At 37.2% G+C, this 12613-nt stretch overlaps 1 protein-coding gene across 18 annotated transcripts in view; it reads right to left on the bottom strand.

Moving 5' to 3' along the window:
• The window catches only part of pcbp3 (poly(rC) binding protein 3), a 108123-nt gene that overhangs the window by 55725 nt on the left and 39785 nt on the right, over window positions 1-12613 (bottom strand). Inside the window, exon 3 of one of the 18 annotated variants that reach the window (XM_052009990.1) lies at window positions 1803-1872. The exons of the other annotated variants lie outside the window; for them this stretch is intronic. The gene's annotated coding sequence lies outside the window, so the exon portion shown is untranslated. The remainder of the gene's footprint in view (window positions 1-1802; window positions 1873-12613) is intronic. 18 annotated transcript variants of the gene reach the window in all.

The raw sequence follows: 12613 nt of genomic DNA, 5'->3' as shown, positions 1-12613 counted from the left end.
TGCCATCTAGCATCTCCCTTCAAGCCAAATGTGCCTACAGCACTGCTAATGTCTCAATTTTGTGTGAAAGTCAGGAAATGCTTCACTGCATTTGTGCCTTTATTTTAAGCATAAATGGAAGGTCTGCAACTAAATTTGATGTTAATTAACTAATTAAATTACAACTGCAAATCATTTGCTCTTAATTTTAATATTTGTTTATCCAAACTTGAATTTTTGATTTGCATTTCAAAAGTACGACTTATTAGTAAGAGCCCGTATAAAAATGATTGAAGCTGTAAAATAAGTCAAAATAAGAGTTCAAACTCTCACTTATCACAGTGCAGCTTTATTCAAATAGCCATTCCTACAGGAATAGAACATTCAAAATAGCGAAAAAAAACACATGGGACTCAGACTAACTTGGTGTTTATTGTCCGTTGCCCATTACTTGAACAGTGCAGACCCATAGTCCAAAAGGTTAGTAATAATTTGCATCAGAAAGGTGGTTCCAGATAATCTACTGTCCTTTCTAACTTCACAACTGAATTTGCTTGAAATTCACTGCATTCCGTTCAGCTAAGTCACAATTACAAATGTCAGTGGTCCATCTTTTGTTACTGAAACAATTTAATGTACACTTAGTGCAAATAACCCAGCAATTTGAAGAAACTCTGGTGTGGCGAATCACAAGTTTTTCCTGCCATTATGAATACAATAGCTACTCAGAATCACATTTAAAGTGTATTTGTATATAAAACTTATAACGTTAGAGACAGTACTTCACATGAAAGTATTTTTGATGTGATTTGTGTTCCTGTAACATAACCTTCTCTGGCCCCAAAAAGGAATAAAGTGGAGTCTCATTCTGTACATCTTAACTTGCAAATTTAAATAAATATTTTCCTGGTCATTTTCCCCCAAAAAGCTAATTTATACCTCAACTCTACGAATCTTTTCTTTCCCATTGTCCTCAATTTTACCAAAATTAATCCCCAAATCTCATCAGTAAAGATGTCCACTGATTCCATAGGCCACATAGCTCCCTATGCCTCATTGGACTTGCATCGCCATTAATTACATCATAGCTCTAATAAAACAAATGTTGAACTAAATGTGTAATGAAGTCCACTGAGATGCAAATTCTCAAAAAGTGCTAAGAGCCCAGAACTGAGGTTCATTGGAATCTTGCAGAAATTTCCAATTTGATCAAAGCCTACACCACACCAAGCTGTGCAGCACATAACATGGACCTATTTCCCAATGTGCATAAAACCTAAAAAATCTGAGTTGTTACACAGATCAATAAACCAGTCTCTTAAGAATACCATAGGATGATCAAATGTCAATCTATGTTTCATCAATTCCAGTAACAGTGCATGCGTGGCAGTACAAGCGTATTTTATTTATTGTTTTTCTATTATAACATATGATCTATTGGTTAAGGCTGAAGCAGCAAAAGCCAGGATTCCAATGGGATTTATTTTAATAGATAGTTAACTTGTAATGGTTTATTGTTCCTTAGTTTAACTCTTACATTTATAATCCTCGGGGCAGGGATTAAATAGATGGACATTCAGTTTTCCAAATGCATTAATAAAGAAGGTTTTTTCCAAAAAGTTTCCTTATGGTCTTGTTGCTTCACAAAACCATTTTTTTTCCAGTTTTAGCTTTGCAACTGCCCTTAGCATAGCCTTAAAGACTAATCCAAGTATTAGAATAATGTACTGCAACCCCACCCCTACATGTCAAAAGTTGTGCCATTCTACACTAATGATCTTGGTTTTTAGAAAAAAAATCACAAAATTACTAAACCTACTTACCAATGAGATTGAGATGTTTCTGTTGATGAAGTAAACTTTAATTCTGACTTGTCCACTTATTGCCCTATTCCTATAACAAATAAAGTTGTACAGGGTAGAAATCAATTGTTGAATTAGAAATGTCATTAGAGTTTCATGGCTCTGAAACACATCAAGGATTCAGCTTTAAAACTTAAAGCAACCGAAGTTACTGTTCCAGCAGCAAGATGTCTGGAAAAGGAAAGTACCCAACAAAAAAAACATTACTTTGTACTAATAAGAAATAACAGATTTGGTGCATCTGAAATATGCAAAGAATTTGGGAGAACCTAATATATTCAAAGAATTCCAAAGAGATCCCACAACTATGTCAAAAGATTGACATTTGTAAAACACAATTAGTTTTGGAACATTTTGCTACCAATGCACTTCTGAAATATATTCATTACTGTACACTGAAGCTAATCTGCACAAATCAAGATCCCATAGAAAGCTGTGAGATGAATCAGTTTACAGTGAGCAAAAGAAATGGTGCTCACTGTTTTATGCTGCAGCTACCCTAAAAGTTTGAGAGTTTTTAACTGAAGATTTTGTATCACTGAATGTCCTATTCAGTGAAGCAGCTTCTAGAGTAGTCTGTGGTACCAATGCTCACAGCTGCTATTGTTAGCTCTGAAGTGGTGCTTGAAACAACCTCCAAACTCTGGTGCAATGAGGCCACTGCCAAAAGTCTGACATCCTGGAACTCATCAGCACTCTCACAGCATCCAAGGAAGAATATAATCCTGCATGCAGGTCCATTTGTGTTTTTGTTGATTATGGAGCATATACTTCACTTGGCCTTAAACACAGCAACATTGTGTGGGCATGTAAAAGTGATGATCATCCTGAAAACAACTGACTTTATAAATGAAAGTTCAGAAAACTAGAGAATTACAGAATCCCATCTTTCATTTACAATATCAAAATAAACATTTGCTTGAAATGAGAGTTATTAACCTAAATAATAGGAAGTGGTTATGTGGCAAATCATGTCCTATTTTTTTTTGTGAAAGAGCTGAGTAATCATCCCCACTTCATATTCAAAGCAAAGGTAATAAAGAATATTTATCCACTTCTGTGCCAAGACACTTATTATATTTCTGGGCAAAGACCGAACGTATGCTCACTACATATATGATCTGAATTTGATTATATTTCAAAAATAGTGGTAGCAAGAGTTATACTGGGGAGTACCATTACATAAACACTGAAAAATTATATAAGGCCTTTGAAAAGACAGGATTAGAGACCAGAAACCTGTTCACACTATACAAGAGCTTGAAGGAGATCGGACAGCTGCTCAAAGCAAAGTAAGGTAAATTTAAAAACTGTTTATTCTACCGATAACCATGCAAATTTAAAGTTTCAGTACCCAATATAAAATACATTTAATGTCACTTGAAAACAGTAGGTTAAACATCCTCTTCTAATGCTTCCCACTGTGCATTATAGAATATTTATTTTAATGGAGACAATATTCAACAGAAACAATGACAATTTTGCCCAATTCTCCTTCCCATATTTCCCTCCAAAGCAATGGTTCAGGTACTCAGAGAACAAATCAAATTCATAAAACTGATCAGGTAACACAGCTAACAGTGTAATCCAAGAGATAATCTAGGCCAATACAAGTGGTTCCCAGACCTACACCTGTCCATGCCTTGATTTGAAGTACAAAGAAAGAAATAATATTTGGCACATTTATTGAGGGGAAAAAATCCTTAGTACTGCCCCTTTAACAATGTTTAAGATTCAGAATGTTCACTGGTTCAGGAATGGTCTCCATCAATTTCAGACTCAAAATGCTAGTTCCTCTTTTCAACTTTTCCCAAACAGCACCTAGTGCAGAGACTAAAAATATGTTCACCATTTATGGGCCTTTGAAATTCTTGGTTTAAAAATCAAAAACAGTTTCCGTGAAAATTTAAATGACATCTCAGTTCCTACAAATTTGAGCAATTGTTCTCATAGGGACTGCAAAAGCACGTTTAGGCCTTCATAAAGCTCCGTAGTTTTTGTTAGTGCTGATATCAACAGATATTCATTAGCGAACAACTGTTATTCTATGCACTGGCTGATGCAAATTTAAGAGAACAAACTGGAATTGAACTGAAATTAGTAAATAAACTTACCTCAAGATTGGGGAAAGAAGTCAGCAGGAGATACGTGACCTTCTGACGAAGGGTCTTTAACCTGAAATGTTAACTGCTTCTCTTTCCACAAATGCTGCCTGAAGTGCTGTGTTTCCAGCATTTGTTTTTATTTCAGCTTTCCAGCATCTGCAGTTTTTTTAAATTTTCTATTACTCTTGTTGCCAGCCCTCTATATTTAGACATGCATATTGCCCTTAGCAAGGACACAGCATTCACCTTGAGGCTTGTCAATACACTACATGACATAACTACCTCTCTGACTAATTGTACCAGAAGGGCATGAAGATGCACTACACTCCATCCAGAGTGAGAAAATGAGCAAGTGGGTAAGGCGTGCATGCCCTCAGGGTACAGGACACATCATGTTAATCAATACTATTAATTTTGTTAATTCACCTTCATCTTTCATATGAGCAGAAGGGTCAAAAAGCACAATGAAACTCAGTACACTACATGGGTAATGTGAAGACTATTAGACAAATATGCACTGCTTTTAAATTATGAATCAAAACTAGTTCAATGAATTGCACATCATATGCCAGAATTCCATCTAATAAAGGCACACCGTGGATGGGAAAACGAGGTTCGAAAGCCACATTAAAAACAAAGTACACTACTTTAACCCAAAATTATTGGTAAGAAACAGCATTAGTTGACATTATCACTGACAATAAATACGTACACAGCTGTGCTTATTTTGTCAAGTAACATGCTTCAAATTAGGCCTTGTGTTGAAGTGTTCATTTGCACATACTATGTACCAGAAATGACACATAATTGCACATTTAAATTGGTAATGATATATTCCTCAGTTCAAAGCAGTTATAATAAATTTTCATTTGCTTTAAAATTCCTTTAGTTGGATCAGCCACCATCTTAACATGTGTTTCTTACTTCCGTAGAAATTGAAAGTTCAAAAACATTTGACTTTTCTCTGATAGAGTTTCCTTTTCAGGTCCAAGTCTGGTCTTTTTGCCATGTTATCTTATAAATATCTCTGAAAATTGTCCAAGTTAACTTGGTAAGGAAATACTGGCTTCACATTAACCTATTTCACAATGGCCAAGTACTCAAGTTCTAGCCCTGACCTTCATTTTTGGCAGTGTTAAAATGCCAAGTCCACCTCTGCAACTCCCGTATTCTCAATTCTCCTCTAAAAATATCTCCAACCAAACATCAATCTAATCCATATTTGACAGCACCAAAATGCTATGGAATCCTTTGGGACAAATAGACATGCTAAAAGCATTACATTAATACATGTTGAAGCTGCTATATTAATCATCCCAAGACACTTTAATGTATACAAATAATAAATTTGACAGGGCACATTTCAAATGTTTAGTATTGGGAGAGGCTATTGAAATAGGGATGGAAAGGCTATGGAAAAACCTGAAAAACAAAGATGAAAATGTTTTTTTTTTAAAATGGGTGCATTGCTTGACTAGGGGCAATTCAGGTCAGCAAGCAGATGTGTTGAATAAACAGTATGCTTTGAGGACAAGATAGACTTGGGTAATAACAAGATTGCAAGTGGCCAGACTGACCAAGAACGTGTTGGAATAGCCAGGGTAGATTTAACAAAGGCATGGATGGGGACGTCAACAAGCCAAGTCAGGAGCACAGTCATGTACGTTATGGAAGTGGAAATAGGAAGTCTTTACACGTTATTATTAGTATACTCAAAATCTTGGATCTGGCTCAAACATCATACCAAGGCTGTGAATAGTTTGGTTCATCCTCATTGTCAAAGTGAAGTGAAGTCAGTGGCTAGGAAAATTGCTTCCCATGGCAACTGAAGGCTATTACATTGGTCTTCCCATATTTAGTCAAGGATTTTTATGATCTAGTACTGAAAGTCAGATAAGCAGTCTTTCAATTTAAAAAAAAGGTCAAGAAAGGTGGTGGTGAGGTAGAGCCAAGTTTTATCAATGCACAGGTCAAAACTGACCATGTATCGTGATGGACTGAATTTAGGAGCAACTAGAGCAAAGAAAATGCAATCTTGGTTGCAACCGTAAATCTACATCATTAAAATAGCACACTCCAACTCTGTCCAACTGATTCAGCTTCTTTTGCTCTAATTTCCTTTTTATTTCAGGATCTGGGCATCATTGACAAGGCCAGCTTTTATTGCCTCCATAATTGTCCTTGACTGTCTTTTTGAACTTTTGCAGCCCTTCTGGTCAATGTACTCCCATAGTGCTGTTTGGCAGCAAGTTCCAGATATCAACCACTCTAGGTAAGAAGCGGAAGGAATGAATTTTTCGGGTTGTTTATAGAGTCACCAAGCAGGCTGCTTTGGCCTTCACGATGTCAAGCTTCGAGTTCTTGGCACTGTACTCATCCAGACAAGTGCAGAGTATTCCATAATCCTACTTGTGCCTTCTGGTGAAAAGACCTTGGAGTGTCAAGTGGTGAGTCACCTGCGAGTTATTCTAGCAAATCACTAATTCTCAACCTTAGCTTTGTCACTTTAAGAATAAAGTCGAGTAGAATCCTACCCAATGAGTTGACAAAGAAAGACACTGGAGGCAAATGATACACCATTTCTGTGAAAGGCAGCAGATAGGTCAAAGAACAAGCAATGATTTACAATGGTTACTAGATTGACTGCTCATGTCAGAGTGGAACTTGAAATCCCATTCTTCTGATCCAAAGACAATAGCAACACCAATGAATCAAGGCTGACACCTAATAAATGTGATACTTTGAGAAAAGGCACAAATTCTAGCATCCCATGTTTGCCAGAAATTACCATTCAAGGCAAATGTTTTATAGTTTTAAAAAAGAGCTAAGTCTTCCATAAGTGAAGCAGAGGAAACAATTTTACACAAATGGCAATCTGATGCATTATCAATCGTTAGTTTTAAGTATGATATTGGTACATTGTTTGCTAAACAAGAATATTATGATACAGGGAGAGGGTGGGAATGGTTGGAGTTAGAGTTTGTCATATACCAGCCATGACTTTGTTGAACAGGAGAACAAGCTCAAGGATCAAACCTCCTGCTACTGTTTTAGTACTACATTCTCTGTACTTTGTAGTAAAAAGAGCTTACAGAAAGTTGAAGTTGCCCATTGCCTAGTTCTACGATGACTGCCTTAGTAAAGATTCCAAAAGACCACTTTTTGTAGGTACAAGGCATCATTGACAGCCATCTCTGAATTTCCACATTTAACGGCACACGAGAAATTGCAATAGGATTTCTTACTGCTTAATGTCGGCAGCCTCACAACTGCAAATTTTAGACCAGAAGCAAACAGTTCTGTAACCTAAAATAATAGAAATATTTCCCTCCTGTAGATAAGAATAATGAAAAATCTTATCTTAAGCTGCTTTATGCACCAGATCCATTTTATCAGTTCTACTGTGGCCTTCTTGTTTGAAACAATACTAAAAAAAAACAGCGAAATGCCTATTTTTCTCCTAAAGCCATCTCTATCTGCTTCTACGTGCAAAACCATCTGCTGTTACCATTGACTGAATGTTGTGGAAATTTTTGTGCCTACTATTGAATTAGAGAAACAATGGGCTCAACGCATTTTAGAACATGAAGCACATTAACAATCTCCAGAACTACGTCAGTGACAACAAAAAAAAACAATTGCATGCAACTTACTTATAGAAAAACTAAGTTCCAAGGTAGGTTTAACATTCTTTACCATTTCAAGAATTGACATTGGAAGGATAGTTTCTTTTATTATTTTCCCTGTAAATGGGCTAGTTACCCATCAAATTTTTAACAAAGTATTTATCACTCAAGTCAGACAATTGTGGAAAACATTAGTTACCTTGCACTACTAACACACTTCTCAAAAACTGGCATTCACTGTAAGGTAACAATATGTTAAACAACAGATGTTACTGTCACATTTACCATTAGACAGAAAATGTTGGACAGTTAGCATCTGTGGAAAGAGAAACAGAGTTAATGTCTCAAGTCAATGGCCTTTCTTTCCAAATTGGAAAAAACTTGGAAATGGGAAGTTTAAAGTTGGTAGAGTAGAGGGTGGGGTGGAGAGAACAAAATGGAAAAAAGTTAAAGGGATTTTGAGTGACGCAAGTGGTGGTGATACTGGTTGAAAGAGCTTGGTGAAACTAGTGAACAACAGGTATGCACGGATGAAAATAGGAGCTAACCAAATGAAATCTAAAACTCCAGAAAAAGAGAGAGAAAAAAAAGCTGAATGCCGGAAATATGAAATACAAGACTGGAATGGCTGATTATCTGAAAGCACTGAAGTCAATGTTCAGCCTGAAGGCTAATATACCAAGTAGGAAAACTTGGTACTTAGCATGAAACTGGTTTGTGAATAATTGTGTGGTTTTGTTTCTACTATGTAAACTGTTTTCTGGGAGTAAATGCTCTCATTTCAATCCTCAATTTGCTATTCATGCCTCTATTTAGTTTTCTTCCTTCCATTTACAAGAAAGTAATGTTGGCCACCAGCCACCTCCAGTGAATAAAAACAGTGCAACATATTTTTCCAGAATGGTCTCTTTGGTGTTCACCCTGTATTTTATCCATGGTTATTATTTTATGCTGTTTGAGAGAGCTTGTTAAGTGCATGCTGATTATCACATTCTATGCATCACAACCATGACTACAGTTTAAAAATTATTTCATTGACTGCAAAGCCATTGGAATGTCCCAAGGCCTTAAAGTCACAATGCAAACTTTAGTCTTCTATCCTGTTCTATATATATCTTCAATAAGGCACTATTACACTTGCCTTGATGTAAAGTTGAAAGCTAAATTTCCCTTATAAATTGATCAGGCATCAGGGATTAACCATTCTGGCCAGTGTTTGGATGCTTCTTTTGAGCTTCGAAGATCAGAAATAACCTTTGACACTTTGCATGCAAAGTTCAAGTCTACATTAATGATTTATGTGTCCTCAGAATAAAAGCTCAAGGTTTGCATGAGAGGATCCTCACCCAGAAAATGTCAAATTATGTATATCAGACTGATTTAATTCAAGTCTCATCCCCATCACCACCATCACTTTCACAAATATTTAAAGTCACTGACATGTTACAGGAAGGGAAATGCACTTTTTAAATTTTGTTTTAAGCATGTATTTTACCCCATGAATGTTACGAGCTTGCCGACATGCAGAATATTTAATTATTAACTACAGGTAAATATCTACATAGAAGTTGTGAAATGTATGAAGATCACAATGTTATGAAATAAAACAAACAGTACAATAAATTTTTCTTCCCTTACATTCACTCCTCAGTGCACATTACAACAATGACTATACCTCAAATGTACTTAATTAGCTGTAATGTACTTTGGGACACAACATTGAGATAAGTGCTGTATAAATATATTTTTCTTTCATTGTATTTTATTCAAATATCTGAGATACATCAACCTCAGAGCTGCCCCAGTTGTTTGTTCTTAAAAGAAAACAGCAATGGAATTAAACAAGCAAGAATTTCTGATGGAAGCAAATGCATGGTCTAAATTGAGAAATCTGGTGCATGGGTAATATGCTTTATCTTGGGACTTGCATCTGATTATTAAAACATAACTAACTGAGATGATGCATATACTGCTGTACTATTCCAAAGTTATTTTTTTGAACAAAACATGACCATGTAACTGTACCTTTTATTTTAAAAAAGCAAACAAGCAATTGTGCAGAACTGATAAACTGGCATCAACCACTTTACTTTCTTCTACGGGTACCTTGGTCAACCTGAAAAGTAACGTGCTGAAAGAACATTCAAAACTTCTCAACGTGGGTATTGAATTAATAAATAGCTTTAAAAATTATTTTGACATTGAAACTAAAAATTGCATTAGAAGATGGCAAACTAAATTGCTAGTAGCAAAGAGTCAAAAATGTTAATAGCTGACACAGCAAAATATGGTATGTAATTTAAGACAAATAATATTACTGAAGGTCTGTTTCATTAGATAGTACATAGAACAGTACAGCACAGAAACAGGCCCTTCAGTCAATGTCATCTGCACCAAATACAATGCAGAATTAAACTGTCCACACATGATCCAATCCCTGCATATTCATGAGTCTAACTCTTAAATGCCACTATAACATCTGCTTTCACCACTATCCCTGGCAGCCTGTTCCATGTGAGAAAAAAAACTTGCTCTGTACATCTCCTTTGAACTCCTCCTCCTCCTCCTCCTCCTCCTCCCCCCCCCCTCCCCCCCCCCCCCCCTTAAATGCATGTCCTCCAGTACTTGACATTTGTATCCTGGAAAAAAGATTCGGAACATCTACCCTATCAATGCTTCCCATAATTTTATAAACTATCAGTCTCCCCTCAACCTCTAATACTCTAGAGAAAACAACAAATTTGTTCAACTTCTCTTTATAGCTCATACCCTCTAATCCAGGCAGCATCCTGGTTAACCCCTTCAGTCCCCTTTCCAAAGCCTCCACTTCCTTCCTGTCATGGAGTATTGTGTGCAATGCTGATTGCTCCAAGTGCAACCTAACCAAAGTTTTATATAGCTGCAACATCATTTCCTTACTCTTGTACCCTCTGCCCTGACCAATGAAGGCAAGTATGCCATATGCCTTCTTTACCACCCTATCAACTTGTGCAGACACTGAGAGCTATGGACCCAAGATCCCTCTGTACATCAATGGTGTTAAGGATCCTGCCATTAACTGCACATTTTCCCCTTACATTTGACCTCCCAAAGTGCAGCACCTCACTCTTGCTCAGATTAAACTCCAGCTGCCATTTCTCTACCCATATCTGATATTCTACTGTATCCTTTGACAGCCCTCTACACTGTCCATACTCCACCAATCTTTGTCTCAACTGTAAATTTACCAACCCACCCATCCAAGTCATTTATGTTAGAGGCCCTAGGACTGATCCCTGTAGAACACCACTAGTATTAGACCTCCAACTAGAATAACACCCTTCCACCAGTGCCTTCTGTCTTCCGTGGACAATTCTGCATCCAAACTACTGACACTGTGGGTCTCATGCATCTTAATCTTTTGGATCAGTCTACCATGAGGGACTTACTAAAGGCCAGGTAAACATCCTCCGCTTTACCCTCAATCACCTTCATCACTTCAAAAAAAAACCTCAAATCAAGTTTATAAGAGATGACCTGCCCTGCACAAAGCCATGCTCTCTGTCCTTCATCAGGCCATGTTTTCCCAAATGCATGCAAATCTCATCCTCAAGAATCCTCTCCAATAGCTTTCCTACCACTGATGAGGCTCACCTGCCTATAATTTCCTGCATTATCCCCATTACCCTTCTTGAACAAAGGAACAACATTGGCCACTCTCAAGTCCTCTGGAACATCACCCATTGCTAGTGAGGATACAACGATCCTCATCAAGGCCACAGCAATCTCCTCTTGCCTCTTTCAATAACCTGGGATATATCCCATCAGGCCCTGGGGTCTATCCACTTTGATGTTCTTCAGAAGACCCAGCACCAATTCTTTCCTGATCTCAAAATCCCCTTGCACATTAGCATGCCCCACATTAATCTCACTATTCCCCATGTCCTTCACCTTGGTGAATACCAACGTAAAGTACTCATTTAGTACCTCACCCACATCCTCCAACTCCAAGTACAAATTTCCTTCTTTATCCTTGAGTCATCCTACCCGCTCCCTAGTTATTTACTTCTAACGTAATTCTCTTTAATCCTACTTGCCAGGGAGATTTCATGGCCCCTTTTGGTCTCCTGCTTGAACTCTTTCCTGCTATCTTTATATTCCTTGAGGGCTCTAACTGATCTTAGCTTCTCACACACGCTTCTTTTTTACCTTACATTTGCTTCCTTTTTCACTAAATTCATAACATATCGTCATCCAAGGTTCCCTTAACCTGCCATCCTTGTCCTTCATCCTTACTGGAACATGCCAGTCCTGAGATCAGATCAACTGGTCTTTAAACAACTTTCACATGTCAAATGTTGACTTGCCCAATAACAGCTGCTCCCAATCAACTCCCCCTAGCTCCTGTCCAATAATGTCATAATTTGTCCTCGCGCCAATTTAGTTCTTTCCCCAGAAGGTCCAGACTATCCTTATTCATAACCATCTTAAAACTTGAATTGTGATCACTGTTCCTATATGAATAATATTCTCCCCAAGAAATATTAAATAAACCGAGAGCTCATGACAATAGAATTTCACATGGCTCATCTGAAGAAATAGACAGTGAAGCAAATTAACTTCACTCTTCACTTCTCCCCCACCCCATTTCTTACTGCAGGGTGAAATAGACAATGTTGTTCATCTGCCTGCCTATGTATTGCAGAGTGTCCAATACGTGTCCCTACTTATAGTTATACAAATTTTAGTCGAATCCATGTGTAGTGAACAGGTAATGTTCCACTGCTAGATCAGAACAAATAGTTCTTTTTAGGCATCAGAGATTGGAAAATGAAATTCATTTGGTTGTCAATATCCAAAGCAGAAGCCGCACGGAGGGTGAGGGAATGGGAGAAATTAGATGCAAATTGACTTGAACAGACTAAGTTGTGATATGACTGGAATTTTAACATTTGAGTAGTTTTGATGCCTGCAAAAATTCTGCAAAAACATTCTTGATCTTTTGACTTAATCATCTATTTATCCAATAATAAACACCTATGAATGGTCAAAGCTTCAGCAT

Source organism: Pristis pectinata, chromosome 1 (genome assembly GCF_009764475.1).
Source record: "Pristis pectinata isolate sPriPec2 chromosome 1, sPriPec2.1.pri, whole genome shotgun sequence".
NCBI classification, from domain to species: domain Eukaryota; kingdom Metazoa; phylum Chordata; class Chondrichthyes; order Rhinopristiformes; family Pristidae; genus Pristis; species Pristis pectinata.
Note: the sequence above shows the minus strand (reverse complement) of the source record. Positions and strands in the feature narration are given on the sequence as shown.